The sequence below is a fragment of the Rhinolophus ferrumequinum genome, chromosome X, assembly GCF_004115265.2.
Source record: "Rhinolophus ferrumequinum isolate MPI-CBG mRhiFer1 chromosome X, mRhiFer1_v1.p, whole genome shotgun sequence".
In the NCBI taxonomy this organism is placed as follows: domain Eukaryota; kingdom Metazoa; phylum Chordata; class Mammalia; order Chiroptera; family Rhinolophidae; genus Rhinolophus; species Rhinolophus ferrumequinum.
Window position 1 is genome coordinate 93,494,673 of NC_046284.1, and position 19,275 is coordinate 93,513,947.

Sequence of the window (19,275 nt, forward strand, 5' to 3'; positions counted from 1 at the left end):
GGTTGTTTTTGCTGCAATGGCAGGTGAAGACTTCCAACAGAAACCTTATGGCCCTCAAAGCCTAAAGTATTTCTTCTTTGGTCCTGTACAAAAAAGTTTGCCGATCTCTGGTAGAGAATATCGACCCCAGAAATATTTCAAATTTTAGTATATGTGCTGCCAAAGCAAGCACTAGGAATATTTTTAGGCTGCAAAACTATTGCTGGCTTTCAGAAAAGAAGAAAAGTTTGGTTATTTTTGGAATACATGAAAAATATATATTTAATGTGTGTGTGCACGTCATGTGTGACTGCTACATATGCGTGTATACTTTGGAGTGGAAAAGGGAAGATGGCTGCCATGTGGAGGAAATTAATGCGTACAACAACATGGACACTTCCCCAAGACGTGGCTTCCAAGTGATGACTGACCCAACGTGAATTTTGACTAGAATGAAAAGTGTTTCTGACAAGCTCTTAGCAACTTGCCAGAGAAGTATAAACAATATCCTTCGTAGGCTCATGGTAGCAAAGTAACTTGCCCAGAGTCACACAGCTTGTGGGTAATTGAGCCTGGTCTCCAGTCTTCTTTTAAAGGAAACTATCTTGAACCTTCAAAAAAAACAAAAGTTACAGAATAAAGGAAAGGTGATAGAATGTAGCTATTACTTTAGTCTGCCCAGAACACAGTCTCATCCCCCTTTTTCTGATACTACCGTCCCGACCTTTGGTCAATAACTCCAGCCATGGGCCTCTGGCATAGCTGGCAGTAATGACATCCCCACCTACTCTCCAAGAATTAACACATAGCTATTGGCTCTAGGAGTAGGCATGTGACCCAAGCCTGGCCAACCCGAGACCTTTCCCAGAATTTTCTAAAGTTGAAATCGAGGGATAGCTGTAAGGGTGTAATTCTGGGCTCCTTATTCTATTTAGCATTGCTGTGTAACAAATTATGTCAATGCACAGCAGCATAAAACAACCATTTTATCGTGCTGACAGATTCTGTGGGTCAAGAATCCTGACAGTGCACAGCGGGAGGACTTGTCTCTGCTCCCCAATATCTGGGGCCTCAACAGGGAGGATTCAAAGGCCAGGAGTAATTTGATGACTGGGGGCCAGACTCACTGGAGGCATTTTCACTCACATGTGGTGGTGGATGCTGGCTGTTAGCTGGGCCCTCAGCTGGGGCTCTTAGCCAAAACACTTTTATGTGACCTTTCCATGTAGCTTGGGCTTCCTGAGAGCATGGCAGCCTCAGACTTCTGACATGGCAACTCAGGACTCCAAAGGCAATGTTCCAGCGAAAAAGGTAGAAACTGTATTGTCCTTTATGACCTAACTTTGGAAGGCACGTAGTGTCACTTCCACTGTAGTCACGTGCCCATCCAAATTCAAGGGCAAAAACATGGATCCCATCTCTCGATGAGAGGAATGTCAAAGTAACATTGTAAGATGAGTGTCACCTTGTAAGATGAGCACCTGGGATGGGAGATATCGTTGCTGCCATTTTTTGAAAATGTGATCTGCAAGAATAAAGTCAAGTGCTTCAGTGACAGAGTATGTAGAAAGGATCTGGCAGGTGTGTGGTCCCCTGTGCCAACACCTGAGGCCTTGGTTCTTGGAATCACTTCTTCGATGTTAGAAGCTACTCCTGTCATTTGACCAAAAAGATTTCCTTTTTGCTTAAACAACTCTAAGTGGGTTTCTAACACTTGTAACCATGAGTTCTGGTTGATAAAATAAATAATTATTGATTTTGAAACTGAGAGGAGATTTCATTCATTCACCAAATAGACATAAATATGTACACAAGGTAATGTGGTAAGGACTGTGGCTGAACAACACAATGAGTAAGACACAGCCTTGAGTCACCCACAGGGGTTTACAGGCTATATTAGTCCGCTCCAGGTGCCATAACAAAATACCACAGACTGGGTGGCTTAAACAACAGAAATTTATTTCTCACAGTTCTGGAGGACGGAAGCCCAAGATCAAGGCGTCAGCAGGGTTGGTTTCTTCCAAGGCCTTTCTCCTTGGCTTGCAGATGGCCGCCTTCTCTCTGTGTCTTCCCTCACGTGGCCTCTCCTCTGTGTCCCACATGATCCTGGTGTCTCTCTGTGTCCAAAGTTATCCCTTACATGAGGACATCAGTCGAATTGGATTAGGGCCCACCTCAACAGCCTCATTTTAACTTAATCACCTCTTTAAAGGCCTTATTTCCAAATGCAGTCACATTCTGAGGTTTTGGGGGTCAAGGCTTCAACATATGCATTTAGCCCATAACACAGGCTATTAGGGATGGTAACTGTGGGAGACTGGAGTATTGTTCAGCAAATGTTCACTCACCTCCCCCTCCCTCTTAGGGCAATGTGCTCCCTTGCCCAGTGACTTTAGACTTGACACCGTAACTTGCTTTAGCCAATGGAATATGAGCAATATGATGCCAGCAAAGGCTTTCGATGTACTTGCACCATTTGGCCTGCCTTTTGTTCTCTGGCGAGCTGCAGTAAGACAAGAATGTCTCAGGAAGCTGCTGGGCCAAGGAGAATGAGGAGATGTGTGGAGCAGGCCTGGATGCAAGTCAGAAAGTGCAGCCAAATTCAGCTGAGATCAACAGAACCTCCGCCAACCCACCCTCCTGTGAGCAGGAAATAAACATTTTAAGTCACTGAGTTTTGGTGTGTTTAAAACTTTTGTTACACAGCATTACTGCAGCAATAGCTGACTAATGTGATACATAATAAAGTAAATTACTATGTAGACAAAAAGCTTTTTCTCTATGCTGAATTTTATTTTACCAAAGATTTTGAATAGAGATAACTCCTTTTTTTCTAATGGTTAAACAGAAGAGCCATAAATTATTTTGATTATCTAACAATGTACTTGACAGAGAATAGAAGTTTTGCCCAAACACATTGCATGTGCTTTTACTTTCCAGAGGAGTATTACTATTTTGTGAGCATCAGCAATGTGCTAAGTGCTGGCCTGGGCTTCCAGACAGCACAGTTCATGCCCAGACACTTCAATACTGAAGTCATCTAAGGACCATCAGATAGATGAGGTCATGAGCTAAGAATTTCTTAAATATGTGAAAGGATTGTGAGTAATTCTGTAATTATGCTGGTAATTAGAAGCCCAAGTTCACCTACCATCAATCTCAGGTATGACCCTACATATTTCCAAATTGAAATTTCTCAAAACTTGCGACTCTGGTATGTCCGGTTTCTTATTTCAAATCCTATGAATCTTCTCCCAAAGTTGGCGGCATGTCTCACACCCAACAGGGTTCAAACACTAGTAGCGCCATTTATCCACTCTTATTTTTCTGATAACCTGCCATGAATCAAGATTTATCATCAACTGCATTAGACTTTGAACATTAGTTGAAATTACACTTTATATGATCCCAGCTCATCTGTTTTATTTCATTTGGACTCACCCATTTCCATTGCATCTAGAAGCAAAGGTCATGACCTCTTTTGAAAAGGGCTCAATGGAAGGGAAAATGGCAAGTCTACGTGTTGAAGTAAAAGAATTTGGTTCATAAAATAAAACTAAGGCAACAGAAGGCAGAGGGAGTTTCCGCTGTTTAAAAAGGGGCTTTCTCAGCACAAGCTTGGAAAAAAAATGTTGATGATTTATGCAAATTAGAGAGGAAATGTGCCCCGAGGGATCTTGGCACAGAAGTGCAAGTCGGAATTCTGGATTTGAGGCTGGCGGTGTCTCTGATTCACTCTGTGACTGGGGCTGAGCCATTTAACCTCTCTGTTTCTAAATACCCTCATCTATAAACGCAGGCTAACAACACCATTCTTCCTGCCCCTGAAGGGGAGGCAGTAAAAATGAATGAAATGTCGGGGAATTACTTCTAAGAGCCATCGATTAGAAATACAGCATATGGTCTTAATGAGAGCTTGTTTCTGCCACAAATTTTTCCCTGCTCACTATGATCACTCCAGCTAGAGTGCCACCGAAATCAACTTCTCTCTTCAGCTATCTTCACATGCCGCTCTTAAAATCACAGAGCTCTTTAAAACAGAACTCCTGCCTGCTCTGGGTATGCATTACGAGGCCATGGATCCTGGCTCTGTTCTACAGAGCCATGCAGCCCGGATTTTCGGAGACGGTGGTGATTTAAAATATTCTATCCTATTGTCAGACCATGTGTGAGAACATGTGTCAGATCACGTGTCCTGATCATTGCTTCAAAAAATATGGTCGCTCACACCTTCACGGGAAAGGAAGCACCTGCTTGCTGCCTAAAGTCCTCTTTGGAAACAAATGGGGAAACAAATAAAGTTATAGAGACACCAATTGATTGATTGAGCAATGGATATATAAACAGGGGAGGGGAAGAGTGCTATATTTTATTATTATTATTATTGGGGAAGGGGAACAGGACTTTATTGGGGAAGTGTGTACTTCCAGGACTTTTTTCCAAGTCAAGTTGTTGTCCTTTCAGTCTTAGTTGTGGAGGGTGCAGCTCAGTTCCAGGTCCAGTTGCTGTTGCTACTTGCAGGGGGTGCTGCCCACCATCCCTTGCGGGAGTCGAACCGGCAACCTTGTGGTTGAGAGGACGCGCTCCAACCAACTGAGCCATTCGGGAGCTCAGCGGTAGCTCAGCCCAAGGTGCCGTGTTCAATCTTAGTTGCAGGGAGCGCTGCCCACCATCCCTTGAGGGACTCGAGGAATTGAATTGACAACCTTGTGTGAGAGCCCACTGGCCCATGTGGGAATCGAACTGGCAGCCTTCGGAGTTCAGAGCATGGAGCTCTAACCGCCTGAGCCACCGGGCGGGCCCCTGAGAGTGCTAATTTGAGTCGACCATTACTACATGCCGGGTGGGGTAGGGTGAGTTACCTATTTATTAAGTAGCTAAGCTGATGCTTGGTACTAGACTAAACATTGGTTACAGAAAGTAATAGACAACATCCCTGGCCTTGGCAGCTTGCAGTCCAGAGAGGGAACAAGCTGAGGGCATGCTTTGGGGATATAATGAGAGCAGGGACTGTTTGTGGGAAGGCAGGGAGGGCTTTACAGAGGTGGTGACACCATAGCTGAGCATTGAAGGATGAGCAGAAGTTCAGCAGAGGGGCTAAGAAGGAACAGGCCTTCCTAGCAGGAGGGAAGAGCCCTGCAAGGACCTTATATGAAGTTCCATTGGTGCCCCGACCATTTCTCTCCACCTACCCCAGAAGGCACCTGGAAAGACTTCCCAAATACAATGAGAACTTCCTGAAACTCCATCAGAGGGTGTTCTCTGTCCTCTGAAGCCTGCTCAGCTGGCCACCAGGTGTGCAGGCAGATCTTAAGTGCCTAGCTTTCCAGAAATAACCCTCAACTAACGAGGAATGAGAGCAGGGTGTGCTGGAGCAGTGGTACTAGCTCTGGAGATTCTGACTGCTACATATTCAGAAAATTCACAAACCAATTGTGAAATCATTGGTAGCTTAGAATCAGCCAGGATGGGAATATTTATATTGTGGCAATTGGCAAACACTACAAATTGGGACATCCTTGGTTCTCCCAGAAAGTTGGTTTACCAGCACACTACTGGATGGGAGTTGCTACATAAATACTCAAGCTTCCGAACCCCTCACTGGAGCAGTTCTGAGGAGTGTGCTACACAGGGTCCCAGAGAGGCACCAGCAGGATTGAGCCCCAGTTGCCTATATTGGCAACCTGCTCACTATTGTACACTTAATTGGCCTTCCTCCCTTCCCTGTCTTGATTCCCACTCCCTCATTATGCTTCCTGGAATCACCTCTCTTATGCCCAAAAAATCTTTGGCTTGGAGTCAGCTTTTGGAGATACCCAAATTAAGACAGGCATGGAAGCCAGAGAGAGCATGCATGGTGCAGATCAAGGAGGGCTATTGCACTATGCAGAGGATGCTGACCTTAACCAAGGTGTCTCAAGGTCTTGAAAGAATTTAAACAGGAAAAAGATGGCAAGATCGAGTTTGCATCGTAGAAAGGTCACCCCAGGGGCTGTGTAACAGACGAATGCAAAGGGAGCAAAAGCAGAGGCAGGAGGATGGTGTTGATGGTTGCACAACAATATGAATGTACTTAATACCACTGAACTTTATACTTACAATGGTTAGAATAGTAAGTTTTATGTTATGCGTATTTTACCACAATAAAAACAAGGCAGGGAAAAGATTGAAGGCAGGAAAGCCAGAGACTAGGTTAGTGAGAAAGTCCAGGGAAGAAATGATGGGGGTGTCGGACAACCATGGGAAGTGCCATCCACATAGAACGTGATGGAGGTGTGCTCGCCACAGCACTGCTTGTGGATAGAACCCTAAGCACAGCTGGTATTGTAGGAGCAGATACCAAAAGAGGAGGCTGGGAGAGAAATCCAGAGAGAGAAGGGGACAGGACACAAAGGGGGATAGTGTCAAGGAAGCCATGGTAAAGGGAATGTCAAAAAGGAAATGTCACCAGTGCCACAGGCCAAAGAGAGGTTGTCATGAGACTTAAATAGGTAAGGATTTAGCATCTGATATAAGATTCTCATTGAATCCTCACAAGAGCCCTACATTAAATTCAGTGACCTTGCTGAATTCCCTTATTAATTCTAACAGTTGGATTATAGGTTCCTTTGGGTTTTCTATGTGCACAGCCATGTCATCTACGAATAATGACAGTTTCATTTCTTCCTTTCCAATCTGGATGCTTTTTATTTCTTTTTCTTGCTTTATTGCACTGGCTAAGACCTCCAGTATAATAATCAATGAAAGAGTAATAGTAGGCATCTTTCTGTAGTCCTGATCTCGGGGGAAAGCTTTCAATATTTTACTATTAAACATAATGTTTGTTGTAAGTTTTGTTTGTATATATTCTTTATCAGATGAAGGAATTCCCATTGTCTTCTAAGTTTGCTAAGCATTTTTACACTTACCATGAATGGGGATTGAATTATATTTCTGGTTTCTCTGGGTGACCCTGGGAAAGTTACTTAAACTGTAAATTGTAAAATGACCTACTACCTTGGCATTAGATATATCTGGGTTCAAATTCCAGCCATAACATTTTCTAGCTGTGATTCTGAGCAATTTAATAGTTTCCTCATATGGGAAATGGAGATAATTATAGTAACTCCCTCATAGGAATCTGAGAATTTTTTTGGTAAGCTCAAGAGCCCAAGAGGCTGGTTTTAAAGCAGGACTGGGGTTTAACGTCCAAAGTAGCTTTCAGATACTCTGTAGGGGCTGATGTCCCCAAGAACATTTCCATCTCCTGCTCCTTGCTCAAAATTTCCCATAACCTTTCTGATGATACATGGGGATGAATCTGAACTCTTCCATCCATGTACTCATACTTTGCCCCCTCAGGACTAAGGGCACAAACATGAGAGTGGTTGGTCCACTGTGATAGATAATCTCCAAAGATGCCCCCCATGTCCCATGCCTCCTGGTATTTACACCCTTGTGTAGTCCCCTGCTTTTGAATCTGGGTGTGCTTGTGACTCTCTTGTAACTAAATGTATCCGCAGAAGTGATATTGCATGATGTCCAAGGCTAGGTCAGAAGAGGCTTTCTAGATTTGTCTTGGTCTTTTGGAACACTATTTCTGCAAGACCTGAGCCACCATGTAAGAAGTACTACTATCTAAAGACCACTATACTGGAGAGGCCACATACAAGAGCCACAGTCTACAGTCCCAGCTGAGGCCAGCCTTCCAGCCATCCCCACCAAAGTGCCACACATGTGCATGAAGCCGACTTGGACCCTCCAGACCAGTACATCCACCTCCGGAGTACCACTGAGGGATCCTAGTCGATCCCACATGGAACAGAAGACTCACCCATCCTAGACCTGACCCAATTTCTGAAACATAAGATCATGAGATATAGTGGTAACATGGTTGTTATTTTAAATCACTAAGTTTTGGGGCTGTTCCCTGTGCAGCAATAGATAACTGGAATATCTACCTTATGGGTTTTGTCTTCAGTCATGGAAATGTGCTAATCAAACCTCCTGAGTGCTCAAACCTATGACATTCATCTTGTTTGACCCTATTCTAACCACTTGAGTTAACCAGATTCAAATAAGCAGTATTTAAGTACTAAGAAAACAATGAGAGAAGGAAGTCATTTCACTCTAAATTTCCTGCATGGCTTTGTGCCTTAAGTCCTTCTATTAGTGAGAAGGGGCACAAACAGATAATCCTCATAGCCACCTCCAATGTTGGTACCAGTCATTTCTTAAGGTTGAGGAAACGAAGACTCAGACAGAATAAATAACTTGCTTAATATCACACAGCTAGTTAAATGGCAAAGTTACTGAAGCCCAATACTATGAACTGCAAACCGAGCTCTTTTTTTTGGTCTCGGCTGGGAACTCTGAGTTGGCAATCAGAAAAATCCATTCATCGTAGCACAAGGAACAGAAGGGACTTGATTAGAAGAACACAGGAACAAAAGTGCAGCCAGGCCTCTCCAGGGGGCAGGACCTGGGCACTGAACCCCCTTCAGGAACCCATCTCTGCCCTTTCTGGGGCCCCACATTTCTGAAGGCGCTCTGTTACTTGCTGCACTTCTTTATTACTCTCTGCTTTCTTACAGTCTGATTTTCCCTGGCCTGGTATACACAGGCTCAAACACAATGGCCCCACGGTCAGGTAGGCCAACTACATAATTTGCAGGGCCCAGAACAAAATTAAAACGCAGGGCCTTAGCCAGGATTAGGGAAGTCAGTTTCTCTTTCCACACGCCTACTGCCTCAACCCATGACAGTCGGTGGCCTCCGAGGGATCACAGCCTCCATGCTGGGACACATTCAGTGCCTGGATCCATGCTGCATGAGAGGCCTCTGCTAAGTGGCCAGCTACATGTGCTGGGGTCCTGCCACACCAGCAGGGAAGGCTGCCACATTGCCCCATCCCAAGATGCCATGAGGCACACCTGACCCAACTCTGACCTTCCCAAACTTAGCAACCAGGCCCCTGCCAGGGGTGGAAGGCAGCAAGAATCCCAAGACCAGGGTGGTGTGTGGAAGGCCAGGCAGGGCCTGGGACACCAAGAGGTGGGAAGTAGGCACTTGAGACACATCTCAGGGAGGTAAGCAAGGAGGCAGCAGGAGGTGGGACCATGCAGGAGCTGAGGCTCCAAGGCCCTGGTATATGCCCCATTGTCCCATCAGCCTTCACTTACCAAACATAAATTTGAAGGTATGATTCAGAATGTCAAGATGGCGACTGCAGAGCATTAAACCCCAAGCATGGGGCCCTTTGGAGCACTGAGCTGTGTGACTACACTAGTCAGATGCCATGGAGCCAGCACAGCTCTAATTGACTGGCTTTCTCTCTCCCTATCCCTCTCCTCTTCCCAGGAAAAAGAACAGAAGTGGCTCAGCTAGGGGCAGGCTCCACCTGCAGCTACAGCAACATAGAGGCTTCTGGAATCCCGACTCCAGGGAGGAGATGAAGGCAGTTCTCAGGGAATAGGGATGTGAGCCCAGAATAGACCCCAAAAGGTTTCTACTGACTCGTCTCCTAGACCTACAAAGTATTTTCATACTGTCCGTTACATAGTCTCTGTGAGAATATGAGCAGAAGTGGCTGGTTGCCTACCCTACCTAATGGCCACCACCCTCTTCCTTAGTAATTTGAGGCAGCAATGTACCCGAGCTTAAAGGTAACATGTCTCAGCCTCCCTGGAAGCAAGAAGTGGCCAGTAAGACATAAGTGGAAATCATTGGGTGAGACTTCTGAGAAATCTTTTTAAAGGAAGCTGACTCAGCTGGAAGGGGGTGCCCCTTTTGCCTCTTGTCCCTCCCCTTTTTGCTGCTTGGAGGATTTACAGCAGTGGGTGGCATGAGCAGATGGAGGAGGTGAGTTTGGGGAGGGTGGGTTCAATTGTTCCTTGAAGAGTCCTCGAGGATGTCAATTAAGGCAGTTGGATGAAGAAGAGCACAGGAGAGATGTTAAGACGGTAGTATCTACAGAATTTGATGGTTGGGACCATATCCTGAATCTTCTGTGTGCCAAGCAAAGTAGAATGCACGCTCCATGAGGGCAAGGACCATGTCTTTGGCTTACCATTGCATATACCCAGGCCTAGCACAGTGCCTGGCACAAAGTGGGTAATCTCTAAATGCTGTCCGATGAATGAATGAAGAATGAATGAGAAGTGCTCCAGAAGTCGCTTGGGGCCCTTACTCCTAATGAGAAGCAGGCTCAAGGGTTAGAAGCATCCATCCCCCCGGGAGCCCCTTGTACCCAGGGGATGATTCCCAGGTATGGCTTCTCTTGATTTTTGCCAACTGTGTGCGTGCGCATGCCATCCCCACACTCAGACCCAGGGTGGGGTTCCTTGGAGCCTGATGGAAGACGACCATAAGAATGCCACCCTGCACCAAGCTTTTCTTTTCCCAGCTCTGTCTCTGATGTGGTTCACAGGCCGAGTTAATGCCACAACATCACTTCCTCCGCAGCGTGAGAAAAGAGGAAGAAATCTCGCTATGTGACGCTCCTCTTCCCCCAGGGAGAGCACAAAGCTGTTGGAAACAATAAAAAGCAGCCTGTGTAAAGGGGAGACTTTTGTCTGTGCAGTCAGGGATTGCTGCACCCGTGACTTCCTGCAGGGACATTCAGCAGCTTTGCAGATAAATAAATGCTCACATTCAGAATGACCAGCCTAGAACACTTTTATGAGCCTTTTCTCCTCCCCAGGCTATACACAGATAATAAATCAAATTAGCATCCTGAACCTCCAGTGCAGCATCACTGGTCTCCAGGCCCCCCTGAACAAGAGGTACACGAGTTTCGGCAAGGCTGTTCTCAGCTACTATCAAGCCAAGTCGGATTGAGGCCTGTGGCCTCCTTGGAAATCATCTGATGCTTCTAACCTTGGCTAGCCACACGCTGAGGCCACAGGGTCCTGCTGGTCATTCCAGACCAGGCTGTAATAGAGGCGGCCAAAACCCCAGCCTTATAATCAGGATTGGATTGTTACGTAGAGAGGAAATAAACATCTTCATTTCTTGATTAATAATGGTAGGAACATGAGCAAAATAGACAACTGTCAGAGAGAGAGAGAGAGAGAGAGAGAGAGAGAGAGAGAGAGAGAGAGAGAGAGAGAGAGAGAGACAAGAAGAAGAGGGGGCAAAGGAGGGAGGACAGACTATATTAATAATCAGAAACAGAGACCAGACATTTTTCCTCCTCTATATTCTGCCTAATGTCATGACTTATGTCACAGAGGCATTCATTCAACAGATGTTGGAGGAATCAAGTTGGAAAGGAAAAAGTTTACTTTCAGGTAACCTGAAGTGAAATTTGTCTTCATTTCAGATTGTTCAATTAGTGACAGAAGGAACAACTGATTAGGTTTGGAAAATGAAGGGGGAAAAGATAACAATACAGTATACCATGTTTCCCCCAAAATAAGACCTAGCCGGACAATCAGCTCTAATGCGTCTTTTGGAGCAAAAATTAATATAAGACTCAGTATTATATTATTATATTATATTAAAGACCCAGTCTTAGTTTACTATAAGACTAGATCGTATAGTAAACTAAGACTGGGTCTTATATTAATTTGTGCTCCAAAAAATGCATTAGAGCTGATTGTCTGGCTAGGTCTTATTTTTGGGGAAACGCGGTAGATGTACATTTTATTAGATTATCTAAATGCACAATTTTTTAAAATTGCACCCTCCCTTGAGCCACCAGCAGGGTTGGGACAGTACAGAGCACCAACAGCAGCTCTCCAAATGGTAGCTGTGGTCCCACTGACCAGCATCTCAGACCTGTTGGTTCAAGGTAGATGACTGCTTTGCGAGAGATGTGACCTCACAGCTGGTGAGGGCTGCAACTCTGAAGCAAGCTGCAGGGATGGTGGTGGTCCTTATGTGGTCCCTTAAAAACTAACCACTGAGTTGCAAGCCACGCTCTCCCCACCCCACCCCGAAGCCAAAGAGCCATGTCTGGTGTGGGTCCACTACTCTCTTCCTGCTCTATGTTCAGAATCACTTCAAATGCAGTTCCAGTCTGCCTGACCCTGAACGGAAGCCCTACAGAGAAGGAACAGGGCTGGGGGAAAATGGCTGAGACCAAGTAAAAGCTGCTTTGGGTACATGCCTCAGCAAGTTCAAGTGCTGCCATGCTGATTGGCTGGGGCATAGAGATGGGAGGTTAATATGTATTTTGACTAAGTTTCCTGTTACCTGCAAACCTTCAAAAAACAGCTCGAGATTGTATTAAGGTAAAACAATCCTCTTAGAAGAACAATGGTTGGGGCTGTTTTCTCTAAAACCACTTGCCATCAATGATTCTGTCAATTATTTATTCAGACACCTATTCATTCCACCAATATTTATTGAGTGCCTACTATGTGCTAGCCACAATGCAACATGGAAAATATATAGCTCTCAAGTGAACACTAAGTTTTGTAGACGGGTCTGTACTTTGATTCAAGGTGAGCACTTTGGGCATAATGTTTAACCACCCTAGACCCTGGGAGACCTGGGTTCAAATTCCCACTAAGTCATTTCACTAGCTGGGTGACTATGGGTTACTTAACTGACCTTTCTCGATGCCTCAGTTTCTTGATCTGTAAAGTTAGAGCACTTGCAAAGTACTCAACAAAGACCGCGGAAGTCACTGTTATGTAGTGCCATCCCTCCACCCCAGCCCAGCTCTGCTCCGGTGCCACAGTCCACCGCTTGGTGGTATTTACGAGACTGGCCAGGCCCCCTGGCGCTGTGACCCTGGAAATCGGTCAAATACTAGTCAAGGCGGCGCGCGCGCGCGCGCGCGTGTTAGGGGTGGGGGGTGGGGGGGGTCTTTGCGCGCGGCTGCTAGAGTTTCCCTATGACCTCCGGGTAGTCTAAAAACTCACTTCGAAGGAGAGGAAGGACTGTGAAGCGGCTCTTTCGATCTGAAACACCCCCTCCCGGAGAAAGCACCCCTCCCCCCAGCCCAGCGTGGAGTGAAATCTTAGAAGCTGCCGCTGCCGGGTTTGAACGGAATGCCGGAGTCGGTGGAAGCCGGAGCTGGTCGGCCCGAAGGTCAGGGAGTTGTTTTGAGTTCTCGTACCCGGAAGGGGGGGCAGGGAGGAGAGGACGCCAGGGCCCGAGAGACCCCGCGCCAGAGCAGAAATTGTTTGTGCTCCGGAACAGGCAGCTCAGCGGAAGCCGCGACGGGGGCGGGTCACGTGCGGCGGTGGCGGCGGCACAGCTGGCGGGGGAGCGGGGCTGGGACAAGGGCTGGACCGGGCGGGGGTGGCGCGAGGCGGTGGCTTTCGCAGCCGAGGGTGGAACCGGCGTACTTGGGGTGCTGAGAGCGAGCGGCGCCCCGAACCTGGGACGAGGGAGGCGCGCTTATGGAGGGGTTGGGGTAGAAGCCAGAAAGCTCGGCGCTCCGCGTGGTGCGACACTGGCGGGACGAGGAATTCCTGGTGGGTGGCGTGGGGGTACGGAAGTGGGCCTCCCAGGCCAGAGTGGCGATAGCGGGGCCGACCCAGAGACTGCGCGGGCGTCTGAACCCCAAGAATGAAGGCGCAGCTCTTGTAGTCGCTGGCCTTGTTTTCGTCTTAAACGCAAATCCCGGAACGACCGGAACCGCCATCCCTCTGCCAGTGTCCCACGGGAGCCCCTTTACGCTTGGGGGAGGCTGCATCCCGTATGGCGACTTCGGGTGGGGATCGGCCGAGGCCAGGGAGGGCTGCCAAAGTGACTCCGTGGAGGCTGCGGGCGGGAGCCATGGTGCATGCACACGACACGCACGCCTCCCCCGGCATCGAGGGAAGGCGCGGGCCACCTCTGGGGTCTCCCCGGGGGTGTGTGGCCGGGCGGGGGCTGCAGAACAGGAGAGGATGCTGTACAGAAACCGTTGCTCCTACGTAAAAGACAGGAGTGGCCTTGTGGCCGGGGATGAGGATCTCACGCTTCCCTAAAGTGGAGCATTTCTACTCCATCGTGGGAGGGAAAGGACACAAACTTAGCCACCACGCCAGAGCCCTTGAGGAGGCGTGACTTTGGTGTCCCCCCTCCCATAGTCCACGAGATTCAGGTCCAAGGCTTGGAAGAGTGGGGGGGGTGTGGCCAGGCTTCGGACGGCAAACCCACCAACGTTCCTCTTCCGTGCCACGCGGGGAAGGCGCGGAACAGTTGTCTTGCAGTTTCCTTCGGCCCCGCCCCCCCGTCGGAGAAGGGCAGCTCTTCCGGAGGTGGGGGCAGGGGAATGGCGTCGGAACGGGGAGTGGTGCTAGTTCCTTTTCCCGCGCGCGACCCTGGCGCAGGAGATGAGCACGGGCCTGCAGAGTGTTCGCGAACCGAGTGGTAGCGCTTGGCCCGCTGCGACGTTGTCTCGGAGTCGCGGCAGTGGGAACTGTGCAGACTCTGCGACGACGCCAGACTCCATTTGCATCCCCCCTCCCTCCTGCAGGTTGGCGGGGGCGGGGGTGTCGCCCGCCGCGGAAGCGTATTCCTGGCAGTGACACTGATTAGATGCTGTGTCGGTACGTGCACAGAATCCGGGTGGGCCTTCACCTCTCCTGTGCTCGTACACTTTCAGTTGGAAAAGTTGTGGGGTTCCACCCCCCACCCAGCCACACAGCTGCTGTCTCCAGGGCGGAATTAGGCGAGCACGTTTGCTCTGCCGGTGCAGAGAGGATCGCGCCGGCGCGGACAGGGCGCCGGGCCCGGGCTGCTAAAATCCAGCCCTGGCTTTACGTCGAGCTGCCGAACGCGGCGCTTACGCGGGCCGGGCCAGCCGAGGCCTGGTTTCCATCTGCCCCTTTTGCCTCCGTGTTAAGTTCGCCGGGGAAAACCCAATGATCCGTGCAGAGTCCCTCGGAGGAGAACCCCCGCCCCCCCGCAGCCCGATTCTGACCGATGGAAAAAATGACAGTATAGGTCAGGGCAGGCTCCCCGCGACTATTAAATGCAGCCTCCTTCGTTCCCGGTGCTTGGGAGGATGGGCGCCTCGCCAGGAAACCGCCGAAGGAGGAGCCACAAGGGCCGCCTGCCCCTTCCCGGGCTAGAAAACCTGGATTCTTAGAGAGACCAGACAAATGTGGTCAGACAGCTGCCCATCTATAAATACGGGTTGTCTATCTTTCAAGCAAGATCAATCTTTTTTTTTTTTTTAAGTCAAGTACACGTTCAGTCAATTATGAATACTGCGAGAACTGGTGAATAGGTAGATGAGGACCTTGCTCTCTGCCTGATATTCAACGTGTGTGCCGGAGATGCCGGCCTGAGCAGGACGCATCTTGGCACCGCCCACGTGTCTTAAGACGGGGTACTCTTTGCACTCCACCTTCGAGGTCTTTTAACATAATTTTAAAAGAGAATTTATTTTAGTTATATTTCGGGGGTTGGTTGCTTCTTGCAAACTCTTCCTGGGGTTGTTTGTACTTAGTAGTAGATGGTCCTGGGTATCAGTTTTTGTAGCTCACGTTTTTCTCTTGGCTTTTTCTTTTCCTGCATACGTGCTGCTGGGTACAGAGAGCCTTCCTCCCCACCCCCCACGTGTGCTGCCGCCGCCCTCCGACTCTCGCTGGCGCGCACCACGCGGCCCTTAAATAGAGGAAATGTAAATTCTCCGGGTGGCGCTCGAGAACTGGAGTTCTGACTTAGAGCAGCGGGTTTGTTCCGGAGGCTGGCCGGCAGCGGCTTAGGGGCCAGAGGCTGGAAAGGGGAAGCCCCGGAGGTGACCCTGAGGCTTCAGGAGCAAACCTTTTCGCGAGGCTGGCAGCCTGGCACGCACAGTTCCGATAAGGATCAAGAGAGCGAGAGCGCTCCGCCAGCACATTTCAATGATTGGGCGAACTCCGGCAGGGACGTTAGGAAAAGGCCATTTGCGTTGTCTTTGAAAAGGAAAAGGCTATCCCACCTAATGAATTATGAGTGAGGTGGGAGAGGCCAGGCCCGGAGTGAGTGGCGCCCAGGCTTCCTTAGGCCCTTCTTTGCTCAGACTCCTCCCCATTGCACAGGGAAGACCATTTCAAAGGAAATGGGAAGCTTTTTGACATTAGAAATCTGATGTATTCTATTTACATAAGTAATGGTGCATTTTTGTGTCCCTAAAATGAGGCCCACCAACAGCCCAGACACTAGGCCTGCCACATGCCAGCCCCAGACCAGTGTTAAACTCTGGCTATAGTGTACCCCCAGAGGACGTGGCTTTTGCTCAGTGCCTCCAAGAACTGATTTATAGATGGCCTTGAGCCATCAAAAAGCTTGGCCTGGGAGAGTCAAGTGGAGGTCCTCTACACCAGTGCTGTTCACCCAAGGCCTCAGGGAGAGGATGGGTAATGGTGCCTGAGCCCTGGCAGGAGCTTCCCATTAATCCAGTCTAAATGAGCGCCATTAAAGCACACATTCCCTTCTACACCACCACCTGCGCAGGCCTTTTAGGGAAAGGCCAGCAGAGACAGTGTGAGCCCATTTTGCTTTAACATTTCTTGTGGGTGATAGTGCCCTTCCCCCCTGCTTAAACCCCTGACTCTACTGGCCTAAGAGCTTAAACCTAGACAGACGTTTTTTCTTATCCTCTGTGCACGCAAAGGTGAGAGAGGATTGTAGCACTGTATGCAAGGCAAAGTTCTAGGCACTTTATGTATTAACTCATTATCTTCAAAACAACCCTATAACTTAGACGCTATTATTATGGGCCTCGTTTTACTGATGAAGACATTGAGGCCCAGAGCTGTTAAGCGGCTAGCCTAAAGTTGCACAGCTCGGGATAGGGCAGGGATTGCACTAAGGAGAGAAGTAGGATTGTGTTGCCGCTCCAGTGTTGTGTAGTGAAGGCTAGCTATTTGGGGGTGTTGGGAGAGGACTGTCTGGACTCCCACCTTCCAAAGTTAAACATTATAGGAAAAGACGAAAAGGCCCAACATTTGGCCTTTATTTTGCAAAGGAAACTTCCGGAGCGTCGTACAGAAGCACGTTGTTGTGGTTCCGCGGCGGAGAAAGGGTCAGGGAAGGCAGTGCAGAGGCCCCTTGCCCCACCTCGCCGCATAGCATCCGGCGGTCATGTCCGCCGGAGGTGACTGGAGACTGGGGACAGCGATTGCCGAGGAACTCCTTATCGCCGAGTGTCAGTGGTCCCGGGAGGCGGATCTAAACGGCCGCCTGCAGGGGCGGCTGGTTCACACCGGTCCCCCGGCGCCTGACGCGCCCCCCGGGCTCCTCCCGCGGATCTGGCCAGACGCCTGGTAGCGCCTTCCGCAGCTGCGGGCTCCCCTCCGCTGGAGCCGCAAGCCCTGAGCACGGAGTCTCAGGGCCCAGGGCCCTGGAGAGGCCAGTCAGCTCCGGTTGGGACGGCTGTTCGCGGGTTGCTCCCAATTACCCTGCCTCCCCTAAATACTTGTCTCCCTTTCCGGGGGCACGCGCGCGCACACACACACATTCTCCTTCCCTCCCCCCACTCTTGTTCCCAGCGCTCAGCCGGCCTCTGGGCCTCCGCCTTCCCTTCCTCCTCCCCGCTCCGGCACTTCGGAAGCCCGTGGCGGTTGTGTGCCGCTCGAGGGTAGAGTCGGGGTGGATGGGCCGGGCTGCCCTGCTCCCCTGCATTCCTGCGCAAGCCGGCATTCTTGGGGCGTGCAGCGAGGCCTGAGGATCCCACCCCCACTCTGGGAAGTGGCCGCGGCTAGCAGGGACCTGGGCGCTGTTTCCTGATGGCACTGATGGCCTTGGGGTCAAAGGAGAGGTCCAGGCAGTGGGGCCTGCGAGTGGATGGGGTGGCGATAAACCCCTTCTCCCGCGAAGGCTGGCTCGGCCTTCTGGCCACGTCTAGCTGGAGTTGAGCCGGCAGGTCTTGTATTGGCCGCAACTTGTCACCCTGTGTGCCCGGATCGAGTGTGGGTGTATGGGGGTGCGGGGGAGTGGGGATTCGTGATCCGAGATGGCGCTGGATGATCAGCTCCCCACCTCGCCGAGCCTTTACTTTTAGCTCTCGAAGATCCAAGGAATCCGCTGCCCTTGCCACCGCCGGGGCCCGCAGAGGGGCAGCCGGCGGGCCTAACTGCAGTTGCGGGCGTTGAGAGGGGCTCGGTGAGCCGGGCGGGCCGCCCAGCCGAGGGAAGGAGGGAGGGAGCGAGCGCAGCAGCCCGCGCGCCTCCAGGCAGAACACACGCCTTTCCCGGAACCTTGAAACCCAGGGGAGCCGCTGCCATCTTCGCGTGACGAGCAGCGAGACGCCGGTGATTAAGTGTTTCTTTCCGGCTCCCTCCCCGGGTTGCGGCGCTCCTCCTTTCTACAGGGCTGGAAGAATAAAACCTGGGGAAAAAACACAACTGCGCTCTCCACTCGAACTCCATGTCCAAACTGGTCTCCCCGGGTGCGTCCACGCGGGGCGCGGCGTCCTCTGTCCCCCTACACCACGCCTCGCGGAGGATCGAGACTTTGGGGGTCCAGGGCCGCCACATGCCTCAGTTTCCATCTACTTCGGCTTAAATCTGGGAGCTTAACAGGGAGGGGGCACATATTGCCGAAGCCACCCGACCCCCATCTCTTAAAGGGATTAAACCTTAACACGGGAATCCCCCACCCGCACCGGGGACTAATCCTGCCGCCCCTCCTGGGATTAACTCGGCTCACAGGTCCATAAAACACTTCCGGCGCGGCCAGAGGGTCTGTCTGCAGAAACACTTTAAAATTGTCCTCCCGGGCCTGGAGTCGGAATTGACCCGCTGGAGGGAAGTGAGTAAACAGACGGTTGTAAGAGACGCTTGGGGCCTCCGAGCGGTTTGCAGGCTGTGGAAGGAGCTGCCTAAAATGTGGGCGGTGGGGGCTGCCTCAACTCAGAGGGTGGCCCGGGCCCCACTAGGTACATCTCAGAAAAGGATGCAGCATATACAAATGACATTAATCTGGAGAAGGGCAGATGCGGGAAGGAGCAAGCGGGTTTCACCGGGCTCTGGCCCCAGTTCAACGAGGAAGGCTAGATTCGTGAAATTTGGAGCGGAGGAGGTGCTCAGTCCCTCCTGTCATCTCTACAATGGGAACAATAACACTTACCTGACCCCCTCAGGTGGGATTCTGAAAACTAAAGTGTTAAAACACTTTGTAAGCGGGGCATGACCTTTCCACTTTACTGTGATTAATGTTCAGTCTCACCCTAGAAAACACAGTGACTTGCTGATTAAAAAAACAAAGTGAAAACCAGTCCTTCCTCAAAATCCATGCAGAGTAAACCAGATAAAGGGAATCCAAAAGCAATTTAATATTTTGAATCTCCTTTTCTATCACTTCAAATTAAGTTTCTGAAGTAATGGGAAAATCTTTGGAATGCTCTTAAAACAAAAAAACCTCCCTGTCAAAAATTGGGGGTTA

The 19,275-nt window shown here is 49.9% G+C and overlaps 1 protein-coding gene across 3 annotated transcripts in view; it reads left to right on the plus strand.

The window, feature by feature from the left end:
* The first annotated feature begins 12,659 nt into the window (after positions 1 to 12,659).
* Positions 12,660 to 19,275, plus strand: part of BCOR (BCL6 corepressor) — a 113,865-nt gene continuing 107,249 nt past the window's right edge. For 2 of the 3 annotated variants that reach the window (XM_033106784.1, XM_033106793.1), the window contains exon 1: positions 12,660 to 12,999. The gene's annotated coding sequence lies outside the window, so the exon portion shown is untranslated. The remainder of the gene's footprint in view (positions 13,000 to 19,275) is intronic. The other variant, XM_033106761.1, reaches the window with a different exon arrangement.